The sequence below is a fragment of the Silene latifolia genome, unplaced genomic scaffold (assembly GCF_048544455.1).
Source record: "Silene latifolia isolate original U9 population unplaced genomic scaffold, ASM4854445v1 scaffold_215, whole genome shotgun sequence".
Taxonomy (NCBI): Eukaryota; Viridiplantae; Streptophyta; class Magnoliopsida; order Caryophyllales; family Caryophyllaceae; genus Silene; species Silene latifolia.
Window position 1 is genome coordinate 304,606 of NW_027413171.1, and position 19,405 is coordinate 324,010.

At 35.8% G+C, this 19,405-nt stretch overlaps 1 long non-coding RNA gene across 1 annotated transcript; it reads left to right on the forward strand.

The window, feature by feature from the left end:
- The first annotated feature begins 2,670 nt into the window (after positions 1 to 2,670).
- On the forward strand, positions 2,671 to 2,899 carry LOC141638688 (uncharacterized). Its single transcript, XR_012542186.1, has 2 exons — positions 2,671 to 2,778; positions 2,853 to 2,899. It is a non-coding gene; the product is annotated as an uncharacterized LOC141638688 (long non-coding RNA).
- The last annotated feature ends 16,506 nt before the right edge of the window (positions 2,900 to 19,405 follow it).

Below are 19,405 nucleotides of genomic sequence, written 5' to 3' on the forward strand. Positions count from 1 at the left end.
AGTAGATCTACCATCCTGATGAAATTGGCTTGCACTACTATCCTTTTGTCCATAGCATTGGCTACACCACTCACAAAGGCCAGCGTTTCATGTAGTTATATAAAAGATAATATTGGATCGTGTCTCGAGTACCTAGAGAGCGGCCAAAGACTGTCATCAGGGTGTTGTCCATATATCAGGAAGGTTAACAGCATGGGGGTCACCAAAGCTGACAGAAAAAGTGTTTGTGAGTGCATGAAATCGGCTGTTATTGCCGATCCTGGTATCCTTGGTCTCTATGCCCTTGCCCTTCCTGGTAAATGTGGCGTACCGAAGTTTGTTATTCCCCGTGCCTTCACCGACTGCTCCAAGTATGTGTCTACTTTTCTACTCTTATGTATAAAATCTTGTCTAGATCCGGAAAATTACCAGATTATCGGGAAAATTACCCAACTCAAACTTGAAATGACCCGGTTATAGTGCAAATCTGAAAGGACATCCCTTGAGTGACCCGTCTGCCAGGCCATCAGACTAAAACAACCTATTACCAGTGGGTCTGATACTATGATAGATGAACCATTTCAATCAACGGGTTAAGCTAATGATCGGTTTTATACTCCCCAACACATAGCACGCGTTTCGTTATTCGACAAATAGTACTGTATACTAGGTTTGATGCCCGGCTACGCCCGGTCTATCTTTATTTACCATTTAATTTTATTTTCTATGAAATATGATTCGCTAAATTTGGTTAACATATACATTTACAATTTATATCTAGAAATTATGATGAGAGGTAAATTAATCAACAATTTATGAGACACGTTCACCACTCCCGCTGTTAATATTATTACTTTCACTACATCCCCGATTAATACTATTACGTTCACTACTTATTCGGTTACTGTTGTTTCTTTAACTACTCCTGCTATTTTTATGGTTAACCAGTTAGTTTTCTCAAACTCATATATTTAAATAAATTAATATTTTCCTAAAATCGAATTGTTAGTTAATTTTTCATAGTCTCTCCGTTGTTTCTATTTTTACTTTCATAGCATGTGTTGTGACTACTATTACTTCCACTTCTCCCGCCGTCATTATTTTTTCTTTCGCTACTCCCGCATTCATTATTGTTAATTTTACTACAACCGTTGCTGCTAGTATGACTTTCATTACTCCTGTTTTTATAATTGTTGCTTTTATTACTCACATGGGTAGTTACTATCATATTAGTTGATTATCTAGTTGTATTAGAGTTATATATATATATGTAAATAAATCTGAAATATTAGATTAAAATATTATTTAAGAACAATCATTATCATTATATTTACTAAATAAATTAAAAATCAAAATAATTATGGAATATTATATTTTTTTTGGAAATCTAGCTTGATTTATTTACCTTTTAATAATTACCAAAATATAACATACTTTTATTATATTAACATTTTTTTATACTAATTAAAACATAAGTGTAACATGTTTATTTTATGGAAAATCACCATATTATGGTATTCTCTAAAGTTATACTTCAACTAAAAGTATATAATATTTACATTGAAGTCTCTTGTTTAGGTACATCACACATGCTATGATTAAAAATTATATGGTATAATTAATTTGTATAGATTTATTTAATTGCATTTAAGTCCCTTGATTTCTGAAATTAATATATAGTATTGATATGATATATATTGTATGTTATTCAAAATTAATACAACATATACTCTGTATAAATTATAATCGCCATTCGCCCCCTTTAAATCCTGTCACAACACATGATTTTCTATGCTTTATACGATACTTCTGCCATGTTGACACTCCGCCCTGCATCCACATACTATGGTATGCTACATTGCTACTCACTTGATTCTTATGTTGTACTGTATATGTTGTATTGCAGGATAAATTGAAGAGAGTTTATTCCAGTTGGATAGATCTATCAAGATGTAGATGATGAATAAGACTAGTTCCATTATGCTTTATTATCAAGAATGATCAAGATTATTGGCATACACGTCACTACATCATATGTGAAAAATTATGGCAATAACTTTAAATCCTTAGCTACAAAATAATTTGGGGTTGACTAAACTGAATCATTGTATGATATGCAACTCAGATTACAATGCTGAACTCTCTACATCTAATGACAAAATAAATTTGCTTACCTAAAAACTTTGGCCTAGTTACACACTGCAGTAAACGGGCTTCATTTCTTTGCATCCAAATGGTGTACCTGCATGCTAGAAACTGAACATCAGTACACTGCCATCTCCCAACTTTCAGCAAAACTTCCTGATTGTATTTACATTCTAGAAACACATGCTCACGAGTTTCAGTATGCAAAAGGCAAATACAGCAAAGATCATCTGCACTGACCTGAAACTGAACAAGCCTATCTTTGAGCATTAAGGCTTGCTGAACCACAAGCCAGGTTGTAATACCCACCCTATTAGGGACCTGTTGATTGACTTTTGACCATGTGGGATCCTTCGTAACTGATGGAAGGGAGAGACATTTTATATTCGTTATTGAATACTCGACCGAGTAGCTTTGGTACTCGACCGAGTACGCGTCTGACAACGTGTTATTATATTACGCGGAGGTTGCAACTCAAATCATTTCCGCCATACGTTTTATCATTCCTAACCTAAAACCCTCTCTCTATCCTCCCATAGCTCACCACTCATTCTAATGTTTCACCATGAACCTTACTCCGGGAAAGGATGTAACTCGGGAGTGGAGTCATCGAGTCGGGTCGTTTCCGCCAACGACATCTAGATGTTCTTCGTGGTAAGTGTCTAATCATTTGTAATTGATTTGTGGATTCTACTAGTATACTAATAGGACGTGATTGCTAATTGTAGGGGTTGATGTGGATTCTTATTGAGCTTGATGTGATTAGTGTGATTTCCATGGCATGGCGTAAAGGTAGGATTTCCCTACTCAGTTTGATGTGATTGATTATAAGTTAATTGGAAATGTGTGATTACCTTTGATGTGGATTATTGTGGCATTTTGATATTGGTGACATTGTTGGTATTGATTGTGGAGCCATTTTTGGGAGATGGTCTTAACCCCCATGTTCGCCCCTCGTGGTTCCCGTCACAAAGAGGATGTGCACATTAATGATCTGGGTTCGCTTGTTTCGATGAGCGGGACTTAGGTGTCAAGGTTGCGATCTACCACTGGTGGTGTGGGGGTTGCCTGTTGCGATGGGAACCCGGCTACTCGTTGCGATGAGAGCCATTGGTTACAATGGAGTTTTGAGACAGTGGAATTGGTATTGACTTGCTCATTTTGGGTGCTCGTTGTCCTTATTGCTTCTTATTACCTTATACTTTTACTGACCTGTGTGGTGTGGTTGTTGTGTTTCTTTTTGTTATCTATGCCTGCGGTGATCCATTTGATATTGCCGGTAAATGGTTAGCAGTGACACTTTTCAGGTTATGAGTGGATACTGTCTTGGTTTAGCTGTTGGGTTGAACACATCGCTTGACATAGAGTAGGTCGTTGAACGAGAGTAGTTCACCAGTACTTTGTATAGCTGTGTTGTTTATCTTTTAATTTTCGCTCTATGTTGTAAAAGAATTTATTAAAAGTTTTTTTATGGTCTATTTGATATACACCCGGGCAACCGAGATAGTAACGCCCTTACCTTACTAAGAAAGGTCTTGTTAAGGCTCATTCGTATGTGGGGGTGTTACATAGACAATAGAATTATGCTTGGGCACTGTCATAGGACCACCAGATAGCCTTATACCAGTCCACCTAATCCATCTTCATTCTCAACCATTCATAGCAACCCTTTACTGCATACACCCCAAGACTGATGCTCCAATGTCCATCAACAAAACCCTTAGAAATAGTTTCCTTAACAGTGTAATACCCCCATATACAGAGGTGTCTTACCAAGGACTAACTTAGCATATAAGGATGTTATCATCTCGGCTGCCCGAGGTAGTACGCATCATAGAACAATAAAGAAGAAACTTTAATAAAGGCAGCTTAACAAGTTCGGTTACAAAGTTAAAACCAACTCCAAAGGTACAAAACAAAATCGTAAACAGAACTACTAACAGCTATAACAAACAGCTAAGTGATGTCGACTCGCCCATCCACACCCCGCATGCCATCTCAAGAAACATCAACATCATCACCTGCTAAGCCATCTGCTCAGCATCTCCAAATGGATCATCACAGTTTTGAAAACATAATAACGGGGTCAGTCAACTGCAAAATGATAATAAGTAAAAACAACAGCGAAAGCAACACAATGTACCATCATCCACTCCCCAACTCCCTCACTCACCAATATCTGACTACACGCCGCAACGCGTAGCCCTGCCAAGTTACCCATCGCAACAGGTAACCCTCTCCGCCAATGGGGACCGTAGCCTTACCACTTAATTCGCGCTCATTGCATCGAGCAAAACCCTAGATTTTTAATATGCACATCCCCCTTGTGACGAGAGTCACAAGAGGAAAACATGAGAATGAGACTATCTCCCAACAGAGTCCCATTACAATCACAACCACAACCACCATCATCTCCTCTAACCAATCCAATCAACAACAATAAATATAACATAACAATAACAACCGTAATTACTTAAAACACAATTACACAATCAACTGAGTAGGGAAAACCCTACCTTATTCGCAATCCAATTCAATCAACAGAAATCGGTCAACAGAAGGGCTCCTCTACGAATTCGTCACCTATTATAATAACAACAATCAATTACAATACTAATTTAATCAACCATCCCAACCCCAAATTACCCAATTAGGGGTTACCTAACTTTAATCAAAAGAACATTAACAAAGGTATAATAGTTACCGACTAGATCTACACGAAAGAGACATAAAACTACAGAATTGATCAACTCTAACCCTTGGAAATGATTAGGATAATTGAAGGAGTAGTGAGCGTCGGTTTTTTTGAGAAAGGATAATTAAGAATTGTTTTTAAGAACTGACAAACGTTTATACTCCTTTAATTATTCTAATCCAAAACCGTTCAATCAAACCTGTCAGACTAGTAACTCGGTTGAGTAATAGATTCACTCGACCGAGTACGACCAACTCGGCCGAGTAACTCCGAACTCGATCGAGGTAACTCTCAGCGGAACCTAACTTAAAGACATAAGACAACCAACTCGGCCGAGTAAGCCCTACTCGACCGAGTAACCCAAAGTCACAAACATGTGGTATTATAGTCTTCCTTCCTTAAAAACGAACTTCGTCCCCGAGCACACCTATGCCCAAAACAAAAGTCAACATAACCGACTAAAATGCCAATTGTAATACTCCATATTTTGATAATAATTTATGAAAGTAATTTATGTAAATTAATAATTGATTAAAGACATTTCTAATAATAATTACAATAAGACGATTAATTAAATAATAAATTAAGTATCCAAGTCGGGAATTGGGCTTAGTTAGTGATTGGGCTTTGGGCCGTGTGTCATAGTTATATGGACCGAAATTTATTAATCTAGTATGAGCATGGTCGGGAATTGTTTTGGGATTTAATATAAATAATAATAAGGAAGTAATAAAATACAAATAAAGGTAAAAGGTAATAATAGTTATATCAATAATAATATTAATAATAATAATAGAATTAGTAAAGTTGTAAGTGGAAGTCCTACCTATTGTAAGAATAAATATGTAATAATATTAATTATATTAGTTATTCCTATAATAATTAGAATAAGGAAATAGTTCTTAGTTTCCTAATCAACATCATATGCTCTCTAATTCGAGACTATAAATACACAATAATCTAAAAAATAATTCATTAAATAAGAAGGAAGAAATCTAAAGGAATTAAGGAAGAGAAAAGCAGAAGGATTAACTTTTATTATCGCCTCAAGGTAATACTTTGAACCGTCTTATGTATACTATTTGCTATGCTATAACTTATAAACTAGACCACCAAAGATCAGGCCGTAAGTACCGTTGTGACCGTGGATGACCAGGGATCACCGTTGACCTGATTTGACCATTGTTGACTGATAGAAGAGGGCGGTTTCAGGCGAGTTTTGAGGGGTGGTTATGTTGCGGTTTTTGTGTCGTTTTGAACCCTTATTCGAGACGTGACTCACCTGGGTTTAGTAGGGATAGGTCAGGGTGGTTGGGTCGACCATGGTGGTGGTTTTGGGGTGGCTATAGGCGGTGGTTCGTGCGGTGGTTGGCCGGAATTCGCATAAAACAGGGGATATCGGGTTTGGGATGTTGCTGTCGGGTTTGTGTCGTGGTGTAGAGGGAGAGAGGGGAAAGGCGGGGCTGCTGGTGGTAGTAGGTGGCCAGGTTGTTGGCGGTGGGGGCCACAGGCTGTTGTAGTGGTGGTAGAAAGGGTGTTGGGTGTTTGTTATATTTTTTGTGTCGGGTTTGAGGGGCTTGTCTAGGGCGTGAATTTGCAGGCTGTAGGGGGCGGTTGGGATGGTGGTTGGAGGTCGTCTAGGGGCGTGGTGGTGCAGGCTACTGGTGGTTGGTGACGTGGTGTCTCTAGGTGGCGGGTAAGGCGTGTTTGGTGGCTGCTTATGGGGTGGGGTTGCTATATACGGTTTATAAACCGTACGAATGGTTTTGTTTGTTACGGGATTATGCATGAGTGTGGACATGGATCTTTCTTCACGGGATTGGGTGTGGGTGTGCTTGGGTTTATTTAAATTAATTATCAAGTCGGGTTTATGTTGGAGTTAGTGTCCTCCACAATAGTGCGTTTACATAATAAATCTCATTAATGGAATATCATCAGATATTTAATTATTTGATCCTCGTCAGTTGATTAACGTAAATCGATAACGGTTGGCTGACTAGAGTTTGACGTTATTGTCGTGAGACGGCGGTGATCACTTGACCCCTTTCGGTCACACCTATAGGAACGAACCCCAGTAGACAACTAATTAATTGTATGAGATACAATTTATTTAGTCCCTTGATTTGTAGACTAAAAGGTTAGTCAATTATTTTCAGAGAGAATTCGAGTTGCGAACTCGAGGAACGGCAGTTATTATTTAATTATGTGATAATTGAATAATAAATTTTGGGAGACGGGTTTTAGTTAATTAATTGTTAATTCACTAAAATTGTACTAATTGATTAATGTGATTAATATTAGTACGTAAATAATATGTGTACTGGTACACGTATATTTACGGAGTGATTTGGACGAATTAATTATGGAAGTATTTAAACATGAAACGATGTTTAAAATAAAATTACACGTATTTGTGCGACAAATATAAGAACCAATATGGACCCGTAAATGGGCAAGTGGACCGTGTAAAATAGAGTAGTGGATGATTAGGAACATAATCATTTCACCTTACTTTATATACTACCATAATTTATCTTATATAAATTTTGCATGTGATGTAAGATTAAATAATATAAGACAATTTGTCCACTCCAACACTCCACCCTCCCAGCGGTTTTCCCCCCATATACACTCAAGATGTTTGCTCATTTTTACACACAACATCACTTGAACATCTTTGCATGTGTATCTTTTTATCTCTAAAAATAATAGAGCATTCTCTTACTAAGATTGTTAGTATACAAAAATTAATATTTACTAAGAGAGTTAGTAATATTAAAATATTATCAAGGGTATAATTTTAACAAGTTTCTAGTTAAATACTTGTTATTATTTTTGGGTTAAGTTCTTGGGTGTATCTTGAAGGAGATCTTCTCTTTGAAGATTTGTAAGGAGGATCATCCATTTGTTATAAGCTCAAGAACAAACTAGTAAGGTGAACTAGTTTGTGCCCATTTTACCATATAATCAATGTAAGGAAATTGTTTTTCCTTAAACTTTCATTTTTATGCTTTTATATTTGCATGCATGTTACATAGATCACCTAAATGATAAATTATGAGATAATTTAATTTTTATTAGAGAGTCTAATATGGATCTATGATCTTTCAAGTGGTATCGGAGTTTAGGCTTGTAATTTGCATGTTGATTTTAAGCATTTTAATGAATTATGAGATAATTTATAAAAACTCAAAAATTGTGTTAGAAGAGGTTTTAGCACGAAATTTTTAGGACATGCATACCTACTGATCTCAAAAGATTTGTGGTTAAGTTTGGTGATTTATGGAGTAATTTTGCTATTTGTAATGATATTTGGTAGAAAACCGAGTCAAAATGCCGTATTTTAGTTAAAAATTGACTAAAATAGTTAAGAGTTGATTCAGTCCATGGAATTTTTATGGTATTTCATGCATGTTTTCTACTGATTGTATGCAAAAGATTGAAGGTTGGTTCGAATTTTTTGCATGTTTATTGATTTTATGAGATAAAAGTCGATAAAAGTGAAATAAAATAATCATAATTTCGAAACATTTGATTCTGCCCTTGATAAATTTATGTACATTTAAAAATATTATTTAAATGTTAAAAGTGAATTTTAATATGTGTTTTCACTTTGTTTTGATGTTTATTGGTTCTAGTGGTTAAAAACCGATAAATATCGATCTTTTTCTTCATAAATTTTATCAGGATTTTTGGGGCAATATTTCTGATATTTTGGTGTTTTTGGGAGTGTTCCAGAATACTCTAAATTTTTGTTTCAATTTTTTGGGTAATTTTTCAATTATTTTGGATTTTTACTTAAATATTATGATTTTATCGATTAAATTAGCAAAATATCACCAAATCAAACTAATTATTTATAATAAAATTAGTGAGGACTAATTTTGAGGTTCAAAACATTTTGGACAATTAGTTTGGACTTAAATGAGATTTAAGAGTTGATTATTGATTTTTACATGTTAAAAATTGATTAAATCCACAAAAACCGAGATGGATGCCAACGATTGATAGATAGGGTGATTTTGGCATGATTTTACAGCATTTTAAGCATATTTATTTAAGTTGAATGAATGATTGTCATTTATTTAAAGTATTTATCTTGTTGTTCCTAGTATGGCCTAGTTTAATTTTAATCGTTATTACCCGAAATGAATGGGAATATCAATTTGTTTGTAATTAAATACGATCTCGTATCGTCGGTTTGTAATTAATTAATAGTTTTATTTATTTTATTAATTAATGTATAATAGGAATAGCTATGTAATTCAATTGTAATAGTTATTCTTACCGGCGTTTCCAAAAGACGGATTACATCGAGACGGAGTCTATTTTTGGAAGGTGTTCCAAATCCCACAAGGAAGAGCCACTTTTGGAATGAAGAGGCAAGGGACCAAGGAGTTGGTTTCCAAAATGTAATAGACTACTTTTTATTAACTAGGTGGCCATACTAGGATTTATTCATATGCTTACTTGTTTTATTTTCGCGCATGCCAAAATCGCCACTCACATGCATTTTTATTTTTCCCGATTGTCAATTCACGTCATTTACATTCACCGACTTAGTTCACTTATAGGAAATTTATGACTAAATTGACAAGATCTCTCACATAACTAAAATTGAGATTAGCCTTACCAATTAGTAACACCTATGAATCTCTTGTTCATTAGAGTCACGCTCGCCCAAGCGGGTTGTTCTCTTTTTACCTTGGGTAAGTAGGGTGGTAAGCGGTTATCACACGCCAAAATTGGTTGGACTCAACGGGATATAAGACGGTCTTGTGTTCCGGGGCTAGTAGATGGATTTAAGGAAATTCGTCGACCAAGAGTTCTAGAGGTAGAATTAGTCAACGTGACTTACCGAATTTACACAATTATGGGATGTTTCGCCCAAGCGATGCTCATTTTTGTTTAATATTTGGGTCTTGGAATCATTTATATAATTTAGTGGGAGATCATTATATAAATGTTAAAACTTGTTAAAGATGTTTCACAAGTAAAATTAAAACATTGAATGCTAATTTTTCCTATTTTTCGTTCATTCTCATAAATGTATGACATCGCGCACTTCATCCTCCTTTTTCTATTTATTGTTATACTTATTTCATTCTTTCATAGAAAGCAGTTTCTTTGAAGAAATTAATGATTGGTAACATGATTTACCAATTCACCTACATAAGCTTACAACGATTTTTTGCGATTATTATACAACTTAATTAATGTCCATACATATTAAAAAGGGGTTTCATGTTGCAAACTCATATTACGAGTTTAAAAGGAAGTCACATTTTATCAAGAGAGTCTTGATTTCGAAATTGACACCTCCGTCATGATGATGACATATTAGTTTTAATTACTCAAGTGTAATTCAAAAGTTTGCGAAAAGAGTTTTCAAAAACACTTATAATACTCCAATAAGATACCGTCAAATGGCTCACTTCGAGAAAGGCCAAATCGATTGTTTATGCGCTAAAGAATTTAGGCATATGATAACAATTGAACGGTTAGGTAGTCCAATTTCGCAAGAAGTTGAGATTTTGCCACATGTTACACTCACTTTATAGTAATTCACTCATACTAAGTGTATAAAATATCACGAATGACATGAAGAGAGGTCTTCATGAGATTCATTTTTGCTTGATTGAAGCAAAGAGGAATGTGAAAGTGAGTGGGAGTTAAGAAGAATCAACCTTAGATGTATGCGATAGAACAAAAGTTGAAAGAGACATCTACTCAATGGATAGGCTAGTTCCACTATCTTGGTATGAGATACCAAGTACGGGTCATTTCTTTGTAAAGAAGGTTACATGAATTGACAAAACGTAAGACGTCTAGCATAGGACATTTTTTGTATCGAAATGGTGCTAGAGTAGCAATGATTTCGATAAGGACAAATGTACCTAAATTGGTTTTAAAAGAATGTAATTATCTATGTTTATACATAGAAGGCATCACTCATGTGATTTAAAACAAAATGTTGTACCTACTCCTATGATGACTTGGTGGTTGGTTTAGACCACTCAAGTTAGAGGAATTTTACATTCTTCACGAAAACTAAATATTATACTATCTTGTAGATTTTAATGTCTCTAATTCAGTGAACCCAAATTGATTAAACCTCAAGTAAATTCGTTTACACGAATAAACGATAAGCACATCGAACAACCATTTGATTGTGAGTCTTATGGTATGTGTGCATGTATTATGTTTTCTTTTGCAGAAAAGAAACACAATAGTGAGGTGATTGACCATATACATACGGATGTGTAAGGACAATAGTTGGTTATATATATACTTCGTTACTTTTACCGTAATGTTAAGTAGATATGAAAACCTTGTATCTATTTAATAAGACATAAAAGTGATTTTTGAAACGTGTTATAATGAAGTACTAAACCAAAAGCACGTCAAGATCAAGATGTTGATCGGGAGTTTCAAAGTAATGACTTTGAAGATCAAATGGGTAATATCAAGTAATGACCTTGATAATCACTAAGAAGATTGTGAACCAGTTCACATAATACCTTCTCCTTGGGACACCATAGAGTATGGTGTAGTCAAGTATATAAACCGAACTTTATGAGATATAGTTTGAGGTTTTTCGCAATTTTGTAAGCTATTTTCTCACTAAAAGTTTAAAACCCGACTATAATAGCCTAAATGACTCCATATGAGATATGGATAGGGAGGGTCCCTAACATGTCATTTTTATAAATTTGGGACCATAAAAGTTTATGTTCAGAACCAATTTGTGTATTTATGAGGGTTATCCAAAATTGAACGAGAACAAAGAGTTTGTGGCTCATAATACTGTCTTTCCAGAAAGATTTTCATTTTCTGGAAGACAGAGTGGGAGAAATTTTGAACTTACGGAAGTCCAAGACCCACAAACTGAGTACAATGCAAGAAGATGTTCTTTATTGAGGCTCAGTGGTGAGTAAAATGCAAGAAGACATTCTTTATTGTGGCTCAGTGATTATAAGGAGATAATTTTGCGATAATATTGTGTTACTTTTCAAAAGTGACGAATCTTAAACCCTCATCAAAGGCTTTTTCTATAGTATGAACTCTATGTGATGGCGTGTCGCCATGCAATTCGAATTGATCTCCTTGCACACGATGCGATAAGGAAGGAAACACGAGATGTTTTCGAGACTTGATTTAAGGTGAATACTTTAGTTGGTTACCTTGATCTTGTCGTAAAGGTTACATAAGATGTTTAAAATTTGAGCTTGTTATAGAGAGTTTGTGACAACCCAAATGCCTTTATCAATTCGTATGGTCTTAGCATTATAGCCTCTCTGAGGATGAGTTTAGGCAAAAGGATAACGAAACTTTCTCCTTGAATGTATCTTATGAAGGGAGAAGTTTTGTTGATGTTGTCAATGCTAAGAAGCCTAGCATGCTTGTAAGATCCCTTTTGTGATCTATATACGTCAAAGAGTTGGAACTTTGGGTTCAATCATGTAGTCTATCAAAATGGTATTACTCGAGTGTCGAGATAACATGATGATACATGGAGTTTAGTGGGAGCTAAAGTGAGTTTCTTAGTCTAAAATATGTGTTTGACATATTAGTGACTAGAAATATTCTCGGGTGAATACTTGAGAGTAGCATGGCGCATATTAAATATCCGGATCTAATGAGATAGATCTCTATGGATATTAGCATTATAGTCAAGAGACTTATGTGATAAGATTCTTGACTCGTTTAAGTTGTTGAACAATTAATATGATCTCTTGTGCTTCCGCTGCAGGATCTATTAAATATGCTAAAAGCTTCTCTCGTCGGGACTTATCATGTTGAGAATATGAGAAGTCATTACCAATCATTTCCTAGTGAGTGTCACTAGATGATTATCAAGAGCATCCTTGAGTACTTGAGAAGCACTGAGGATTTACTCTTGTAGTTTGGAGGAATTTATGAATTTTGTGTAAAAGAATTACACGGAAACATTTCTATGCTTATAAGATGTTATGGGCCTCGTTAAGGAATGGTTAGCATGTAAGAATGCTATGTGCATAAAGAATAATATGTATAAGAAGTTATACATATGTGTATAAGAAGTTATACATGTATAAAGCAAACATGTATGAGGAGTCATACATAAAAGATGTCATATGAAGGATGTGTATGTATAAAGTTATACGTACAAATCATGAACGAAAGCTAAGTACATTACAACATCCGATGTTGTAAGAGAGATAGTTGATAACCGTAATTTAATGGGACTAGAGTAGTTCTGTTAGCCGAATATCGTCACCCGAGAGACTGTGAAAACAGTGGGAGTGTTTGACTGGCTTGAGAACCAGAGTCTAAAAACTTGTTTAGACGTGTACTTAGAAATGCTCTATGTGATGAAAAGATTGCATAGAACAAAGGAAAAAGCAATGGAAATTAGAGTGATGCAACTGTTGCTAATCCTCTAACCAAAGCCGTTGGCATAAGGTAGACATGATGGTTATGTCATCTCAATGTGATTGAGGAGTATACCTTAATTGCTAAAGATCGTTATGTAAATATTGGATAGAGTATTTTGATATTTACATAAGTGATGATCGCATTCATTGTTAGAGTTTCTTAAGAACTCAATTATTCAGTTTGACTGAAAACATTGAATACCTTGTTTATCTGAATAAGTTGTGGAGACAATGTTGAACAATATTCAAGTGAATAAGATGAACATTGTATTTTGTCCCTAGTCACTTAATGAGGTGACATCTCGGAGTGACTAGATTGTAAGTCGATTGATGGTTGTTCAACACCATAAGGTTATACGTGATGACTAGTCGATTACATAGGCAGAGTGTGTGACACTTTGCCGGACAGTGACCATTTAGAGAGTCCCTAAGTTCTATTATAGACGCCTGGTCGTGGCGGGGATCTCTAAGATGTTCTAATGAGTCGATTCTTTTGACTGGAGACTATTATCTGAGCAAGTGCAGTTTCCGAGTGACTTTGGTTTTTGTCCTAGGTCGTGCCGTGAAAGGAGGCCAAAAGGGCATTTACTAGGTCAAGGTGAGCTGTATTGTGCAATAGGATAGATAGGGCATACAAGAATTGTCCACCCACGTTGGGTAACTATATCTTAAGGCCACTCGAGGAGTTAATGACTACAAATGCGTGGCCACGCTCGGAAGTAATCCGTGAGAGATTTTTCCGGTCAGGTAGTCACACTCCCGATCGAGAAAACCACTCGCGATATGTTCGTGTGCAAGTGTGACCTGAAAGACACCTTGCATTGAGTGGGAGATTAAAACGGACAAGAGAATTGGTAGAGCACACCTTGTGTCGGATAAGTGGGAGATTGTTGGAGTTAGTGTCCTCCACAATAGTGCGTTTACATAATAAATCTCATTAATGGAATATCATCAGATATTTAATTATTTGATCCTTGTCAGTAGATTAACGTAAATCGATAACGGTTGGCTGACTAGAGTTTGACGTTATTGTTGTGAGACGACGGTGATCAACTGACCCCTTTCGGTCACACCTATAGGAACGAACCTCAATAGACAACTAATTAATTGTATGAGATACAATTTATTTAGTTCTTGATTTGTAGACTAAAAGGTTAGTCAATTATTTTAAGAGAGAATTCGAGTTGCGAACTCGAGGAACGGCAGTTATTATTTAATTATGTGATAATTGAATAATAAATTTTGGGAGACGGGTTTTAGTTAATTAATTTTTAATTCACTAAAATTGTACTAATTGATTAATGTGATTAATATTAGTACGTAAATAATATGTGTACTGGTACACGTATATTTACGGAGTGATTTGGACGAATTAATTATGGAAGTATTTAAACATGAAACGATGTTTAAAATAAAATTACACGTATTTGTGCGACAAATATAAGAACCAATATGGACCCGTAAATGGGCAAGTGGACCGTGTAAAATAGAGTAGTGGATGATTAGGAACATAATCATTTCACCTTACTTTATATACTACCATAATTTATCTTATATAAATTTTGCATGTGATGTAAGATTAAATAATATAAGACAATTTGTCCACTCCAACACTCCACCCTCCCAGCGGTTTTCCCCCCATATACACTCAAGATGTTTGCTCATTTTTACACACAACATCACTTGAACATCTTTGCATGTGTATCTTTTTCTCTCTAAAAATAATAGAGCATTCTCTTACTAAGATTGTTAGTATACAAAAATTAATATTTACTAAGAGAGTTAGTAATATTAAAATATTATAAAGGGTATAATTTTAACAAGTTTCTAGTTAAATACTTGTTATTATTTTTGGGTTAAGTTTTTGGGTGTATCTTGAAGGAGATCTTCTCTTTGAAGATTTGTAAGGAGGATCATCCATTTGTTATAAGTTCAAGAACAAACTAGTAAGGTGAACTACTTTGTGCCCATTTTACCATATAATCAATGTAAGGAAATTGTTTTTCCTTAAACTTTCATTTTTATGCTTTTATATTTGCATGCATGTTACATAGATCACCTAAATCATAAATTATGAGATATTTTAATTTTTATTAGAGAGTCTAATATGGATCTATGATCTTTCAGTTTACGTAATCGTTACACGGAAATATAATTAATTAAGTTAAATTATAATAAATTAAATTAATATAATGAGTTAAATAATAGATAATTAATTTTGGGTAATTAATATAATAAAAGGAATAAGTATATAAGTAATTGAGTTATAATATTTTGATTAGGTGACAATTGTGAAGAATTATAATCGGATCGGGTTGCTTTATTTATTGGTTGCTTGAGCTGCGTAATTGGAATTGCTTGCCAGGTAGGAATTTCCTACTCAACTCGGGATTTATTGTTAAGTGAATGAATATTTAATTGTGACGGTCGATGAGATTAATGTTAATATTGTGATTTATTATTGGAGACGGAGTATATGTGTAGTTGTTGACGGAGCTGTATGATGGGATTGTTATTGAGTTTTTGTTATTGGTTATATTTGATTGTTGGAGAGTTGATCATTCAGTTGAGCATAACACGGAGGGTGTTACTGCCAGTTGTGCATAACGAGCAATCGTTACTGCAAAATGTGCATAGTAAGTAATTACTACTGCCAGTGATAGTTGTGCATAGTAAGTGATTACTACTGCCAGTTGTGCATAGTACGGAGGGTACTACTGCGAGTTGAGCATGGTATGAAAAAAATACCACTGCTAGTTGAGTTGAGCATAGCACGATGTTAAGGGTGTTGTGCTACTGCCAGTGACGAAAGTGAGTTGTACGGATGAAGTGATAAGAATACGAAGGATGTCTATTTTGGTTGGATTATTATTGTTGTTTAGTTTATTCCTACTCAACCTCGCGGTTGACTGTGTATTCGTGAACACCTGCGGTGAACCGTTTTATGGGGAGCAGATTTGACAGGTACTAAAGATTAGCTGACTCGGGAGCATTGGGATGAGAGCTCGACTTGTGTAGATACCTCATTTCTGCACCTCCCGCAAACCACCCGGTGATGATTGGGCCGCATGTTTGGTACGCGGAACGATTTGTGACAGTTCGTAAGTTTATCGTCAAGTGATCGCTCAAACATTTATGCCTACCTCTTAATTGTCATCTACGTGCCGATGCGGTCGTTTTGACAGTAATTAGAGTACATTTGGAGTCCGAGCCTAAAACCGTCTTCATTTTCTGATAACCATTAAAATGCCGAGTCAGAATGTTCTGGAATGTTCCGGATATTTCCATTCCATATTTTACAATCTTTTAATCTTTGGTAAACAATTTCGACCATGTAAGCTCGGATCCTTCTGAGTACCAGCCTCGTTTTGCATGACCGACCAATTTGACCAACTCCACAATAATCAGCTTTAATAAATCTTAATCGTTTTCCTCTTACGAGGGCACTTTCGTTACATTCGAGTCGAGCATCACTAATCGTAAACTTAGTTCATCTCGTTTCGTCAAACATGTAAGTCTGAGAATGTAAATCTCTCTTTTATTTATTGTTCTTTATTTTTGTAATCATATTGTAAGGTTTATGTCGAAAATACAATTAAAACCGATTTCTAAAACCCTTTGTTTAAACCCTTTTTACGGATTAATGGGAGACAGACGTCGAGAAGGGACGCAGCAACTGTTGCGCCTCTTGGAAAGGACGCAGCACTTGCTGCGCCTCTTCCTAAGGTTGCCGCCGTTCCTGCTTCTCTTTTTCTTCCTTCGTCTTCTGTTGATGTCGTCTATTTTGTTTTCCTTCGTCTTTGTTTGTTCTTATTTCGTTCACATGATAATTTAACATATCGTTCATCATCATTAACATATAATTTATCATTAATTCCCGACTTAAATCCCAAGTAACCAACATTTGCGGGTTTTCGTCATTAAAGTCAAACCGGGTTGTAGAAGTTCGATTCGTTCATGTTGAGTTTCTGGAATTCGACCTTTGATATATTTCCATCCGTTTATTATCATATTCATCATTAGTTCATCATTAATTCATCATATTTAACCTAATTAGTTCATCAATTTGCTCATTAATCTCATTAATCTTGTATTAATTCGTCCTATTTAGTTTCGTCCATGTTTTATCGTTTTTTATGACCGTCATTCATATGTAAATAATCTGCTAATCACTTCCATCCAAGTAAATATATTAATCAAGCCTTAAATTAACCAACGAATATTAACGACTTGCAATTCCGGCTTCACAGCCAGAACTGAGCCAAGGAACAGACGCAGCGACTGCTGCGCCTCTTCCAGAGGACGCAGCTCTGCTGCGCCTGTTCCTGGTTGATTTCTGTCTCTGAACTCCCGTGTTGCCTTGGCTTAGTTTATTAGTTACGTATTAATTAACTATTACTCGTATTATCGCCTAAATCCTGTTCGTTTATTTGTTTATTTATTCTTTTTCTCAAATTATCCGTTTTGAAGGTATTTTCGACATAAATCATTTAACCCGTTGTAATTATTGTAATTCTTCTTTATTGTATTTTTATTGTATTCCTTGTATTATATCACTTGTATGCCTTCACATGTAATCGATCCTAAATCCCTACTTTGACCCAAATGCATGTTAAATTATGTGTTAACCGACTTAGTTAATTCTCACATGCTAGGATTAATTTATTGGATGTTGCATTGCATGCATATAATCGACAATATATCGACTATAGACAATTTCCCTAATAATTAGTAGAGGCCGCTATCGAGGCGGGCGGGATTAGGTGTTCGATCAAAAGAGATTCCTAATACGTACCCTCACCCCTTATTCCAGATCTCTGTGAACATCCGTGTTCATTGGCATCCACGAGAGTCATTCTAGACATAGAATGCTAAGGGTAACGAGTTCTTGGTGTTCATGTCACTACTTTGTGTCTTGACATGACACGAGGTATTCGAACGGTTTCCAATTTTCCACAATAAATTGGTGGCGACTCCACAAATGCAAACGCTTGTTTCCCAAGCGCCCCCGTGGGCCCATTGTCCATAGTTTGGTGACTCCGCTGGGGATAATACACTTATGTGTAGCCAAAAGGGTGAAACTTGAACAAGGTTAGGAAATAGTTTGTACAAGACGATTGTCGGTTTTTCATAACTCGGTCTTCCTAGATCGTTAATTCGGCCTTCCTAGGCCCAACCCAACCCATTCGACCAATCGTCCCGTCTAAACGGTCCTAATTCTTATTTGGGCCTAAGGATGGATAACGATTGACGTCATCCATACCATGGTACTTACTCTTGTTTGTATCAAGGACTTTCACTACTTGAGAAAATGGACTAAGAATCGGCCTTACTCTTGTTTGGTACGAGCCTCTCCACAGACTTCGGGTTTGATTGTTCGGTATGGCAACCCACCCTTTAAACCAAAACCCATTTAAATGCACTCAGCATCCCGTTATAATGCTTGTATATTGTTTGTACCATACGTGATCACCCTTTTCTAAACAAAACCATGACGATTTTTGTAAATTCAAAATCCTTCTTTAAAATGTAAAATTTTGAAAACTTGGGCCTAATATTAGTGTAAAACAAGTCGAAACTCTGTCCAATTGTCGAGTCAAAATTCGGGCCTCAAAACCCATTTCAAAACCTTACTTCGAGCCCACTCCTACAACTACACTAAAGTTGACTAGGACCAACATTTTTCAAACTTTGTCATTTCCTCAAAACTCACTTGACACACTCCCACTTCACGAGTCGAAACATTTCTTTTCGAGTAAGTGTGCTAGAGTAGTCGATCGTGTTTTAATTCGTCGTCGATCTCTTATTCAGTTTCCAAGATGCCTGAAACAAGCGACGCGAACTTCAACCAACTCCAGAATGGTAATGATCAAATCCTAGCCGCGCTAGCTCGTATCCAAGTTACTCAAGACCAAGTGTATGATCGCCTTGACACCATTGAGGGCCAAATATATGCCGTGGAAACGAGGATGCCTCCTCGAGAAAGTGAGATCGCCGATGACTTCGTGAACGACTTCGGGGACGAAAACCCTCCCATGGGTATAACTGCAGCTGAGAAATGACTTCAATACTTAGAGGAGCAATTGATGTATCTCAAAGGGGATGACATTTATAGGGAAAATAATCGCAAATATGAGGCTGTGAGTTCCAAGTTGCCAACCAACTTCAA